Here is a 14,136-nt window from a genome sequence, read left to right on the forward strand (position 1 = left end):
AGCCTTTTACTCTGAGGTAGTGTCTGTCATTGACTCTGAGCAGTGTTTCCCGTATGCAGCAAAATGCTGGAACCTCTTTACATATCCAGTCTATTAATCTATGTCTTTTTATTGGGGAATTGAGTCCACTGATGTTAAAAGGTATTTAAGAATAGTGATTGTTGCTTCCCCTTATTTTTGTTGTTAGAGGAGGAATTATGTTTGTGTGTTTCTCTTCTTTTGGTTTCATTGCAAGATTATTTCCTTCCTTTTTCTAGGTTGTAATTTCCCTCTTTGTGTAGAAGTTTTCCATCTATAATCCTTTGTAGGGCTGGATTTGTGGAAAGATATTGTGTAAATTTGTTTTGTTCATGGAATATCTTGGTTTCTCCATCTATGTTAATTGAGAGTTTTGCAGGATACAGTAACCTGGGCTGGCATTTGTGTTCTCTTAGGGTCTGTATGACATCTGCTCAGGATCTTCTAGCTTTCATAGTCTCTGGTGAGAAGTCTGGTGTAATTCAGATATGCCTGCCTTTGTATGTTACTTGACCATTTCCCTTACTACTTTTAATATTATTTCTTTGTTTTATGCATTTGGTGTTTTGCCTATTATGTGACTGGAGGAATTTCTTTTGGGTCCAACTTATTTACTGTTCTGTTGCCTTCTTGTATGCTTATGTTCATCTCTTTCTTTATGTTAGGGAAGTTTTCTTCTATAATTTTGTTGAAGATATTTATTGGCCCTTTAATTTGGGAGTCTTCACACTCTTCTATATCTATTATACTTAGGTTTAATATTCTCATTGTGTCCTGGACTTCCTGGATGTTTTGTGCTAACATTATCTTTGACAGTTATGTCAATGTTTTCTATGGTATCTTCTGCCACAATGATTCTCTCTTCAATCTCTTGTATTCCGTTGGTTATGCATGCATCTCTGACTCCTGATCTCTTCCTTATGTTTTCTACCTCCAGGGTTGCTTCCCTTTGTGCTTTCTTTATTGTTTCTATTTCCATTTTTATATCCTGGACAGTTTTATTCAGTTCCTTCACCTGTTTGGTTGTGTTTTCCTGTAACTTTTTAAGGGATTTGTGTGTTTCCTCTTTAATTGTTTCTACTTGCTTACTTGCATTGTCCTGTAACTTTTTAAGGAAATTATTTAGGTCCTTCTTAAAGTCCTCCTCCATCATCATCATCATCATCATAAAATGTAATTTTAAATCTAAATCTTGCTTTTCTGGTATGTTTGGATATCCAGCATCTGCTTTGGTGGGAGAACTGGCCTCTGATGATACCAAGCAGTCTTGAATTTTGTTGCTTAGCTTCCTGTGCTTGTCTCTGGTGTTTGCTTGTCTTGCTATCTCTGACAGTGGCTTGACCCTTCTGTAGGCCTGTGTGTCAACACTCCTGTAGACTTCTTTTCTTTCAGGTACATCTGGGAACAGAGAGCTCTGCTCTTAGTTGTATAGGTGCTCCTGGTGACTGGCTTTCAATTCCTTTTGGGTCAGGAATGTGGGCAGAAAGTAGTTGTCTCCTCTGAGTTCTCAGGAGCGTCCACACTTCTGAGGGTCCAGCTCTTTCCCGCAAGAGATTTCGGTGCAGGGAGTTGTGGTACCAGTTCAGTTAAGTTCCAGGCACAGCCAGAAACTTGAAGTGTCCTGTCCAATAGGATTTCTGCCTTTGTATGTCCTTAGTCCACCAGGCAGGTCGCTTGAAACAGAAATGTTGATCTTATCTCTGCTCTCAGGTGTGTAGATGCTCCTGGCAACTGGCTTTCAGCTCTAGGTGCAGACAGAAATCCAAAGTATCCTCCTGACTTCGTATTGTCTATTTTCCCACCAAAGTGTCAGTTGACCTTCAGGCTCACTCAGTCCTAATGGTTCCTCTCACTGGCTCCTCTTAGCTCTTCTTACCAGTAACCCTGTCCTAAACTTTACTTCTCCTATTCATGGCCTTCCATTCCATTTTTCCAGCTTCTCATTCCTATATAACCCTGCCATTTGTCTGTGCACTCTTTTGGTTTATTTGTTTAATCTCTCTCTCTCTCTCTCTCTCTCTCTCTCTCTCTCTCTCTCTCCCTCCCTCCTTTCATTCACATTCTGGTTCTGTCCTTGTTTAGTCTACTACTATCTCTCCCATATCTACAATATAAATCTTTCCTTCAACTAGAGCAGTCTTCTCACTTAATACACCTAGTTTCAAACAACACCATTCATACTCTCACAGAGTTGATTGCACCAGCACAACTAATCAGTTTTCCTCATTGCCCCCACACCTAGCAATATTGCTGGTACAAGACACTGCTGACAAAACACAGAAGGCCATTTAATAATTGTCATTATTTTGCTGTATATTTATTTTGTTTTTTGTTTGTATGTTTTTTTACCCTTAGCTTTTGATGTTAATTTCTCCCTCCCAAACATAAAGGGATGATGAAGACATCTTTAGAAGAGGGGAAATTACCTTCAGTCCCTCGGCACTGGAGACAAAATGTAACACTTTGCAGGAAAAATAATGTGGGCCTGTATGCACTTTGTGATACTCTTACTCTGGAGGCTTTGAGAGGATAAAAAGTGCTCAGCACTATGAACACATGAACCCTGGTTTTCAGGAGCTGACTGAGAAAACAGTCAATAGTGGTTCAATCTTGACACCTTGTCTTGCTACTTTTTCTGGAGTAATATAAACTAATGAATGCTCATCCTTAAGCCCACCTTAACATATCAATAAGATTATTGGAATTCCTTACAGGAATACAAGTGAATGGGGTACTTATAGAAGCAATGGTAACCCAAGAGTAGTTGTATCACTTAGAAAGTTCCCACCATACCCTGGGTGCCAAGCTCAGAAAAGTTGCATAAAAAGTCTTGCCTTCACTGATCCTTCAGTCTCCTAAAGACTCTAACACACCCTTTCACAAAAATAACACCTGAATGAAACATCAGGAAAAAGGACATGGATCCCAGGTAAGAATTAGGTGTCCTCTCTCTATGTTTCTATTAGTAAGTATTAACAGCTCTGGTAATATGACAATAGAACTAGCTTCACTGTATCGCTTTGCTCAATTCCTTGCCATGACTAAAGGCCAGGAGGTTCTGCAGCTTATCACAGCAGCCTCTGCTTCATGATGATTAAGGTCATTTAACTTCTTCAGTACACCTCATTGAGTCATTCACTATAAAGTGATTTGATCTTATCCAAGATAACTCTTCCCCACCCCTAGATAAGGCCTTTATATTCAACTCCATTTTATATCACTTAGCATATATTTACTTATATCACATATGGAAGTCTGATAAAGATGATTAAATATTGTTTTTGTATATTCAGGAAACACAGAAGGCCATTTAATAAATGCCATGATTTTGCCGTATCTTTATTTTGTTTTTTTTTCCTGTGTATATGTTTATTTAGTTTTAGTTTTTGTTGTTAATTTTTGAAGACAGTGTCTCACCCATTAGTTCACATGATCCTGAAATTAGTTTTCTGCTCCAGAATATCAAGTGTTAGGATTCCATGTATATAACATGTGTATTACACTTGCCTAGTGCAATAATTATTATCATCCTATTTATTTTCCTTCTTAGTACATATTTTATAAAATTTTAAAGCTTTCACACAGTTCAAAGAATAAAGACACATAACAGTTTTATAAAACCACAATAGTAACTTAAACCATAGGGATGGAAAGCTGTAATTTCAAGTCATAACTGAAGTTATAAGACATCTTCTGACAGTAAACGATGAAATAAAAATAGCCCCAGATTTGGTAGGGTTTTCATTATGTTACTGACTATGAAAGGATATATTAATGCTTCTCTTTAAATTAAATTACACAATTTTTACAAAGCACATTTCACATGTATAAAGATTATTCTGAGATGACTAATAGAAAGCATAATTTATATCAGAGAAACATGTATTATTTCTTCTACTTTAGTTATACAAACTATGTCAGACATAAATAGAGCTCTCTTGTGAAAATACAGTATAACTAGTTTTGATTAAAAATATAAATTCAAGTCAATTCCAAAACAACTTAATTTTTTTCTCTTGCCCACACTATTGGTAAGATGGTGTTTAAGTCAGAGCAGTATGGCAATCTTAGTTTTGACAGATGTAATTTATAGTCTTTCCAAGAACATACTTTTATTTGTATTACCTCATCAAAAAGGGGATTGAAAGAAAAACCCACCATGATGAATAATTAGAATTTTTCATGCCTCTTCATTGTACTTTAAATTGACATTCTATCCCCAGAATATTGCTAGATAAAATTAGTTTAAAATATTAGCATTCCTGGGAGAGTCCCTTTATTATTCTCATTTGCCAGAATAAGATGAAATAGGAGGAAATTATATAACTTGCCTGAAGTTATACAATCATTTCACCCTGGCCACTGGCTACATTGTGATTCATTCCTTGGCAATAAAGTCTGCCAGAGATATTTAACTGTTTCCTGACACTAGGGATTGATGAAGCTATAAAACTGTGAATTAAATAAATGTGCAGTGTCCTAAAAGAGTTAAATAGCCTTTAAGGTCCTTTCCAATACCAAAACATCACAAAACAAAGAATTAAACACTGTCAAAGCCATGAAATCATGTGCTTTCACTTCCTCTTTATCATTAATCATAGATGGGCAATGTGTCAATGATCCAGCTACCTTTTCAGCTAAGCCAATCTGCTTCTATTTTATTTGAAGATAAACACTTTTTTCTAAAAAAGTAAATAAGACTAGCTTATAGAATTTGTTTCCATTTGGTAATGTCTTAGTTATGGTTTTACTGTTATAACCAGACAATATGACCAAGGCTATGGCCTGACTTGCAGCTTCAGACAGGATCTGTCCACTATCATCAAGGAGGGAGCACAGCAGCATCCAAGCAAGCACAGTGTAATTCTGAGAGTTCTATATCTTGATCTGAAAGCCACTGGAAGACTGACTTCTAGACAGCTAGGGGGAGAGTCTCAAATCCAATCCTCACAGTGACACACTTTCTCCAACAATTCCGCACCTAATCCAAACAGGTTACACTTCTGAATGGTGCCTCTTCCTGGGCCAAGCATATTCAAACCACCACAGCTATGAAGTTTTATAACTAATACTTGTCAGTGATGAATATATTTGCTTTCTTTTACTGTAAACGTCAGGCACCCATTAAGAAAGAGTGTAATTTGATGATGCTGAATGAGGTAGTCACTGTTATATTTTCAAATTCCATAGATAATTGTATAAAATTTTGGAGGAAAAACTCTTATTTATAAAATTAAAAACTGATTCTACATGCATTTCAATTTCTTAAAATATATTAGAGAATGTTCTGAAAAATACACAGCTAGACAGTTTAATGTGTTTCTATTGTGTACAAACACCTGAAACCAGTAAGTTAAATATTTATAAAAAATTTCAGAGAGTAGAAAGAATTGACAACAAAACTTATCCCCATCTCTTCTAGATAAATTGACTATGGCTTGTTCATGGTATATAGAGATTAGACTAATCCTTTTCCAAACTAGATGTGGGTTTGTTTGTTTCTTTTTTATTAGATATATTTCTTTACTTACATTTCAAATATTATTCCCTTTTTCAGTTTCCATTCCATAAGCCCCCATCCCCTCCACCTCCCCATATGGGTGTTCCCCCATCCACCTCCCTTACCACCCCTCCCAAACATTCCCCTGCACTGGGGGTCGAACCTTGGCAGGACCAAGGGCTTCCCCTTCCGCTGGTGCCACAACAAGTCTACTTTCTGCTACATATGCAGCTGGAGCCATGGGTCAGTCCATGTATAGTCTTTGGGTACTGGTTTAGTCCCTGGAAACTCTGGTTGGTTGGCATTGTTGTTCTTATGGGGTTGCAAGCTCCTTCAGCAGATGTGTTTTAAAACAATGGTAAGATATAAATGTTATAACACAAGCTCTATATGGTATATCAAAAATAAGTAATAATATGATTATACATATAATTGTTTCTTATAGGTTTTCTCAAGGAACAATTTCTGTCAATGAAAAAATACATAAATTTGCTCTTTTTTCTTGCTGGCGACAAGCTTCACTTGGCTTCAGAGAAATATCTGGGATTAACTGCTGTCTGGTACACTATAACTGCAGCTTTTACTTTTTGAGGCACTGTCTCCAATCAATGACATATTAATGACTGTTTGTAGACCATCCAAACTAACACATAAAGTCAAATGTGTTTTTTTTCTCAATTTACTCCTTTATAGAGAGGTATAAAATTTAAAAACAAACAAACAAATAAAAAACATATACAACTGGGGTTTTGATTAATGTTGATTCTAATAGATTGTTTTACTTAGTTTCCCAGTTGATTTTCATGGAATATCAAAGCCACACCTCTGTCACACCTTCTGAAAACTCTGCTTGCATCTCAGTATTCTCCACTGCTGGAGGTTCTTGTGTCTTCAATATTAGCTTCTTCAGTCTGCTAATCCTTTGAAAATACAAACAAAAATCACATAACAAATGTAATGTAGAATGAATTAAAACTTTTTATGTTATTATCACCTTGCCCCTAAAACTACATGGTATGTGCTACTGATATTCTGGTTAAATTTCATCAGTTTCTCTACCCAGTGAACTCAACACCCATGAAAAGCAAGACCTATACCCAAGAAAAAAATCACAATACAATATTTAACCTGTTCTAAAGAAACATTCACAAAAGACAAAAAACAATGATCAAGCCAGTGGGTTAGTGGTAGGCATTTTTATTGGCAAACAAAGACCTTTAAGTGATAAGTAGGATATGCTGGGCTGTGGATACCAAGAGAGATGTGACTACTACCTTTATTACATCTTTAAAAGTACTAATAGACCCTTCTGGACTAAACTTGTACCCTGAAAGGACCTTGGCTCTGGTCCTGCAGCCATTCCCAGAACACCCAGAGGAATCATGTCACCCAGGTGCTCTAACAAGCCCAGGAACACAGGTGCTCTAACATGCTCAGAAACTCAGGATCACAGGAACACATGATCACAGGAACTCAGAGGAGGCTTGACTCCCAAAAGATTGGACACGCCCAGGAACATTGGATCTCTCACACTCTCAAGATCACAGTTGAAGCCACAACATCTTCCCCAACACCCAGCATAACTGGGACCCACATAGGAACAAGGTAAACACAACCCCCACACACCCAAAAGTATGGGTTCCTTCCAGCTTGTATCTGTGCCTGGAGCAAACTCAGGGCTCTGGCCTACCCCTCCCAATCCTGTAACAGCCAGAGAAATCTTGATTCCCAGGAGCTCTGATACAATAGGCTCTAAGGAGCTTGGTCAGACCAAGACTTCAGTATCTTAGAGGCAGCTTGATTCCCAGGAGCTCTGACACACTCAGGATCACAGGATAATAGGATCCTACAATCACAAGATCACAAAAGACTCTGAGGAGTTCTGATGAAACCAGGATGACAAGAAGGACAGGCTCCAGTCAGAGACAGCTAGGGCAGGTAGCACTAGAGATAACCAGATGGCGAGAGGCAAGTGCAAGAGCATAAGCAACAGAAACCAACACTACTTAGCATCAGAAGAACCCAGTTCTCCCAGTACAGCCATCCCTGGATACCTCACCACACTTGAAAAGCAAGATCCAAACATAAAAATCATATCTCATGATGATGACAGAGGACTTTAAGGAGGACATGAAAAACTCCCTGAAAGAAATATAGAAGAGCACAAACAGACAGGTAAAGGAATTGAACAAAATCATCCAGGATTCAAAAAATGGAAGTGGAAATGATAAAGAAATCACAAAAGGAGACAGCCATGGAGAAAGAAAACCTATGATAGGGATAGGAATCATAGATATGAGCATCACCAACACGATATTAGAGAAAAACGAGAGAATCTCAGGAGCAGAAGATACCATAGAAAACATTGACACAGCAGTCAATGTACATGCAAAAGGCAAAAAGCTCCTAACGAAAACATCCAGGAAATGCAAAGATATAACGAGAAGACACACCCTAAGAATCAGAGGTATAGAAGAAAGGGAAGATTCCCAATTTAAAAGACCAGTAAAGGCTCTCTGCTCCTCCCTGTTCCAGAGACAGCCGTGCAGTGCCAGCCTCGTCTCATAGACAAGATTGTGAAGGTCGATGTGAACAGATTTGGCCGTATTGGGCTCCTGGTTACCAGGGCTACCTTCTCTTCTGACAAAGTGCGATTGTTTCCATCAACGATCCCTTCACTGAACTTAACTGCATGGTCTACATGTTCTAGTATGACTTTACCCATGGCAACTTCAATGGCACAGTCAAGGCTGAGAATGGGAAGCTTGTCATCAACGGAAAGCCCATCACCATCTTCCAGGAGCGAGATCCTGCTAAGATCCAATGGGTGACTCTAGTGCTGATTATGTCGTGGATTCTACTGGTGTCTTCACCACCATGGAGAAGGCTGGGGCTCACTTGAATGGTGGGACCAAAAGGGTCATCATCTCCACCCCTTCAGCCGATGCCCCCATGTTTGTGATGGGTGTGAACCACGAGAAATAAGACAACTCCCTCAAGATTGTCAGCAATGCATCCTGCACCACTAACTGCTTAGTCCTCATGGCCAAGGTCATCCATGACAACTTTGGCATTGTGGAAGGGCTCATGACCACAGTCCATGCCATCACTGCCACTCAGAAGACGGTGGATGGCCCCTCTGGAAAGCTGTGGTGTGATGGCCATGGGGCAGCCCAGAACATCATCCCTGCATCCACTGGTGCTGCCAAGGCTGTGGGCAAGGTCATCCCAGAGCTGAACGGGAAGCTCACTGGCATGGCCTTCCATGTTCCTACCCCTAATGTATCCGTTGTGGATCTGACATGCCGTTAGGAGAAACCTGCCAAGTATGATAACATCAAGAAGGTGGTAGCAGGCGTCCAAGGGCCCACTAAAGGGCATCCTGGGCTACACTGAGGACCAGGTTGTCTCCTGCGACTTCAACAGCAGTTCCCACTCTTTCACCTTTGATGCTGGGGCTGGCATTGCTCTCAATGGCAACTTTGTAAAGCTCATTTCCTCGTATGACAATGAATATGGCTACAGCAACAGGGTGGTGGACCTCATGGCCTACATGGCCTCCAAGGAGTAAGAAACCCTGAACCACACAGCCCAGCAAGGATACTGAGACCAAGAGAGAGGCCCTCAGTTGCTGAGGAGTCCCCATCCCAACTCAACACCCAACACTGAGCATCTCCCTCACAATTCCATCCCAGACCCCATAATAACAGGAGGGGCCTAGGGAGCCCTCCCTTCTCTCTTGAATACCATCAATAAAGTTCGCTGCATGCAAAAACAAAAAACAAAAAACAAAAAACAAAAAAGACCAGTAAATATCATAAATAAAATTACAGAGGAAAACTTCCCTAACCTAAAGAAAGAGATGCCCATGAACACACAAAAAAACAAACAAAACTTCAAATAGACTGGACCAGAAAAGAAATTCCTCCTTTCACAAAATAGTCAAAACACCAAATGCATAAAACAAAGAAAGAATATAATAAGCATTAAGAGAAAAACGTCTAGTGACATTTAAAGGCAGACCTAACAGAATTATACCAAACTCCTCAACAGACACCATGAAACCTAGAAGATCCTGGACAGATGACATTCAGAACCTAAGAGAACACAAATGCCAGCCCAGGCTATTATACCCAGAAAAACTCTCAATTACCACAGACAAAGAAACCAACATATTCCATGACAAAAACAAATTTACACAATATCTTCCCACAAATCCAACCCTATAAATAATAGTAGATGGAACTCTTCAACTCAAGAAGAGAAACTACAACCTAGGAAAAGCAAGAAGTCAACCTTCTTGCAACAAACCCAAAAGAAGATAATCATAGAAACATAAATCTACCTCTAACAACAAAAATGACAAAAAACAACAACCACTACTCCTTAATATCTTTTAACATCAATGAACTAAATTCCCCAATAAAATACATAGACTAACAGACGGGAAACATAAACAGGAGCCAGCCTTTTCCTGCATACAGAAAACATACCTCAGTGACAAAGACAGACACTAATTCAGAGTAAAAAGCTGGAAAAAAATTTCCAAGCAAATGGTTCTAAGAAACAAGCTGGAGTAGCCATTCTTATATCAACAAAAATTGACTTTCAACCAAAAGTTATCAAAAAGGATAAGGAAGGGCACTTCATACTCATCAAAGGAAAAACACACCAGATGCGCTCTCAATTCTGAGTATCTATGCTCCAAATCTAAGGACACTTGCATTAATAAAAGAAGTCGCACAAAAGCTCAAAGCACACATTGTACCTCACACATTAATAATGGGAAACTTTAACACCCTACTTTAATCAATGGACAGATCATGGAAACAGAAACTGAAAAGAGACACAGTGAAACTAACAGAAGTTATGAACCAAATGGATTTGACAGAATTTATAGGCTATTTTATCCTAAAACAAAAGAATAAACCTTATTCTCAGCATTTCATGGTACTTTCTTCAGAACTGAGCATGTAACTGGTCACAAAACAGGACTCAACAGATACAAGAAGACTCAAATAATCCCATACATCTTAACAGATCATCATAGACTAAGGCTGGTCCTCAATAACAACAAAAATGATAGAAAGCCCACATACACATAGAAGCTGAACAATGATAACCATGCCAAGGGAAAAAAAAGAAACAAATTAAAGACTGTCTACATTTAAAAAAATGAAGGCACAAACCTATGGAACACAATGAAAGCAGTGCTAAGAGGAAAACTCACAGCTCTGAGTGCTTCCAAAAGGTAACTGGAGAGAGTATACTTCATCAGGTTGATAGTACACATGAAAGCTTAAGAACAAAAAGAAGCAAATAAACTCAAAGGGAGTAGAAGGAAGGAAATAATAAAACCCAGGGCTGAAATCAACCAAAGAGAAGCAAAAAGAACTATACAACAAATCAACAAAACAGGAACTGGTTCTTTGAAAAAAATCAAAAAGATAGATAAACCCTAAGCCAGAATTAGAGGGCACAGGGATAGATTCCGAAATAATAAAATTGGAAATGAAAGGGGAGACATAACAGGAACTGAGAAAATTCGAAAAATCACCATATTCTACCACAGAAACCTAGATTCAACAAAACAGGAAAATCTGGATGATATGAACATTTTTATAGACATGTACCAGGCACCAAAGTTAAATCAGAATCAGATAAATCATCTAAACATCCCCATAACCTCTAAAGAAATAAAAACAGTCATTAAAACACTCCCAACCAAAAGAAGACCAAGACCAGGTGGATTTAGTATAGAATTCTATCACACCTTCATAGAAGAACTAATAATAATACTCTCCAAATTATTCCACAAAAGAGAAACAGAAGGATCACTATCCAATTTGTTCTATGAAGCAACAATTGCACTAAATTATACCTAAATTGCACTAATTATACCTAAACCATACAAAGACCCCCCGAAAAAAGAAAACTTCAAGCCAATTTCTCTTAATATTGATGCAAAAATACTCAATAAAAAATACTCAATAAAATTCTTGCAAATACTCTAAGAACACATCAAAGTGATCTTCCATCATGATTAAGTAAGGCTTCATCCCAGGGATGCAGGGATGGTTCAATGTATGAAAATCCATCAATGCAATCCATTATAGAAACAAAATCAAAGGAAAACACAAATGATCATCTCATCTGATGCTGAGAAAGCATTTAACAATATTCAATACCCCTTCATGATTAGCAGTCTGGGAAAGATCAGGAATTCAAGGCCCATACTTAAACATAGTAAAAAACAATATATAAGGAAACCAGTAGGCAACATGAAACTAAATAGAGAGAAACTTGAAGCAATCCCACTTAAATCAGGAATTAGAAAAAACTGACAACTCTCTTCCTACATATTCAATATAGTACTTAAAGTCTGAGCCAGAGCAAATAGACCATGAAGATATATCAAAGGGATACAAATAGAAAGAAAGAAGTCAAAAATAACACTATTTGCAGATGATATGATAATATACTTAAGGGGCCCCAAAAATTCCACCAGAGAACTCTTAAACTTGATAAACAACTTCAGCAAAGTGGATAGATATAAAAGTAAAAATAACTCAAATAATTAATCTACTCAAAGGATTAAAAACAGGTTGAGAAGGAAATTAGGGAAAGGATGCTCTTCACAATAGTCACATACGATATAAAATACCTTGGTGTAGCTCTAATGAAGCAAGTGAAAGATTTGTATGACAAGAACTTCAAGTCTCTGAAGAAAGATATCAAAGAAGATCTCAGAAGATGGAAAGACCTCCCATGCTCATGGATTGGCAGGATTAATATAGTAAAAATGTCCATTTTGTGAAAAGCAATCTACATATTCAATGCAATCATCATCAAAATTCCAACTCAATTACTCAGAGAGGTAGAAAAAGCAATTTGCAAATTTATTTGGAATAACAAAAAACCCAGAATAGGGAAAACTTTCCTCAACAATAAAACAACTGCTAGGGGAATCATGATCCCCAAACTCAAGCTGTATTACAGATCAATTGTGATTTAAAAAAAAAAAATGGGTGATATTGGTACAGAGACAGGTAGGTAGAAAAATGGAATAGAATTGACAACTCAGAAATGAACCCACACACCTATGGTCACATGATCTTTGACAAAGGAGCTAAAACCATCCAGTTGAAAAAAGATAGCAGTTTTAATAAATGGTGCTGGTTCAACTGGGGTTCAGCGTGTAGAAGAATTCAAATTGTTCTTCTTATCAATTTGTACAAAGCTCAAGTCCAAATGGATCAAGGACCTCCATATAACACCCAATACGCTGAAACTAATAGAAGAGAAAGTGGGGAAGAACCTTGAACACATGGGCACAGAGGAAATTTTCCTGAACAGATCACCAATGGCATATGGTCTAAGATTAAGAATGGACAAATGGGACCTCATAAAATTGCAAAGCTTCTGTCAGGCAAATGACATTGTCAATAGGACAAAACAGCAACCAACAGATTGGGAAAAGATCTTTACTAATCCAATTATGAAAATGCAAATCAAAACAACCTTGACATTCCACCTCACACCAGTCATAATGGCTAAGATCATAATCTCGGGTGACTAGACATGCTGTCTAAGATGTAGAGAAAGAGGAACACTCCTCCATTGTTGGTGGGACTGCAAGCTGATACAACCACTCTGGGTATCAGTAATGATTCCTCAGAAAATTAGACATAGTACTACCTGAGGACCCAGCTATACCACTTCTGGGCATATACCCAAATGATGCCCCAACATAGAACAAGAACAGATGTTCCACTATGTTCATAGCAGCCTTATTTATAATAGCCAGAAGCTGGAAAGAACCCAAATGTCCTTCAACAAAGGAATGGATACAGAAAATGTGATACATTTACACAATGGGGCACTATTCAGCTATTAAAAACAATGACTTCATGAAATTCTTAGGCAAATGGATGGAGCTGGAAAATATTATCCTGAGTGAGGTAACCCAATCACAAAAGAACACACATGGTATGCACTCACTGATAAATGTATATTAGCCTAAAACCTTGCAATACCCAAGACATAATCTACAGATCACATGAAGCTCAAGAAGGTGGAAGACCAAAGTGTAGATACTTCAGTCTTTCTTAGAAGGGAGCACTAAATATTCATTGAAGGAAATACAGAGACAAAGTGTGGAGCAGATACTGAGGGAAAGGTCATCCAGAGTTGCCCCTACTTGGGGGATCCATCCCATATACTGTCACCAAAACCAGACAATATTGTGGATGCTTAGAAGTGTATGCTGATAGGAGCCAGATATAGCTGTCTCCTCCGAGATTCTGCCAGAGTCTGACAAATACAGAGGCAGATGCTCTCAACCAGCCATTGCACTGAAAACGGGATCCCTAATGGAGGAGTTAGAAAAAAGGATTGAAGAAGCTGAAGGGGTTTTTAACCGCATAGGAAGAAACACAATATCAACTTACCAAACCCCTCCCCCCCCCGAGAGCTCCCATAGACTAAACCACCAACCAAAGAGTACACAGAGATGGACCCATGGCTCCAGCTGCATGTCTAGCAGATGGTGGCCTTGTCAGGCATCAATGGGAGGAGAGGCCCTTGGCCTGTGAAGGTTCAGTGCCCCTGTGTAGGGA

General features: G+C 38.4%; 1 pseudogene; it reads left to right on the forward strand.

Moving 5' to 3' along the window:
• Positions 1-8,560: 8,560 nt before the first annotated feature.
• LOC148005643 (glyceraldehyde-3-phosphate dehydrogenase pseudogene) lies at positions 8,561-9,089 on the forward strand (annotated as a pseudogene).
• Positions 9,090-14,136: the final 5,047 nt, after the last annotated feature.

The sequence above is a fragment of the Rattus norvegicus genome, chromosome 5 (genome assembly GCF_021556685.1).
Source record: "Rattus norvegicus strain SHRSP/BbbUtx chromosome 5, alternate assembly SHRSP_T2T, whole genome shotgun sequence".
Classification (NCBI taxonomy): Eukaryota; Metazoa; Chordata; class Mammalia; order Rodentia; family Muridae; genus Rattus; species Rattus norvegicus.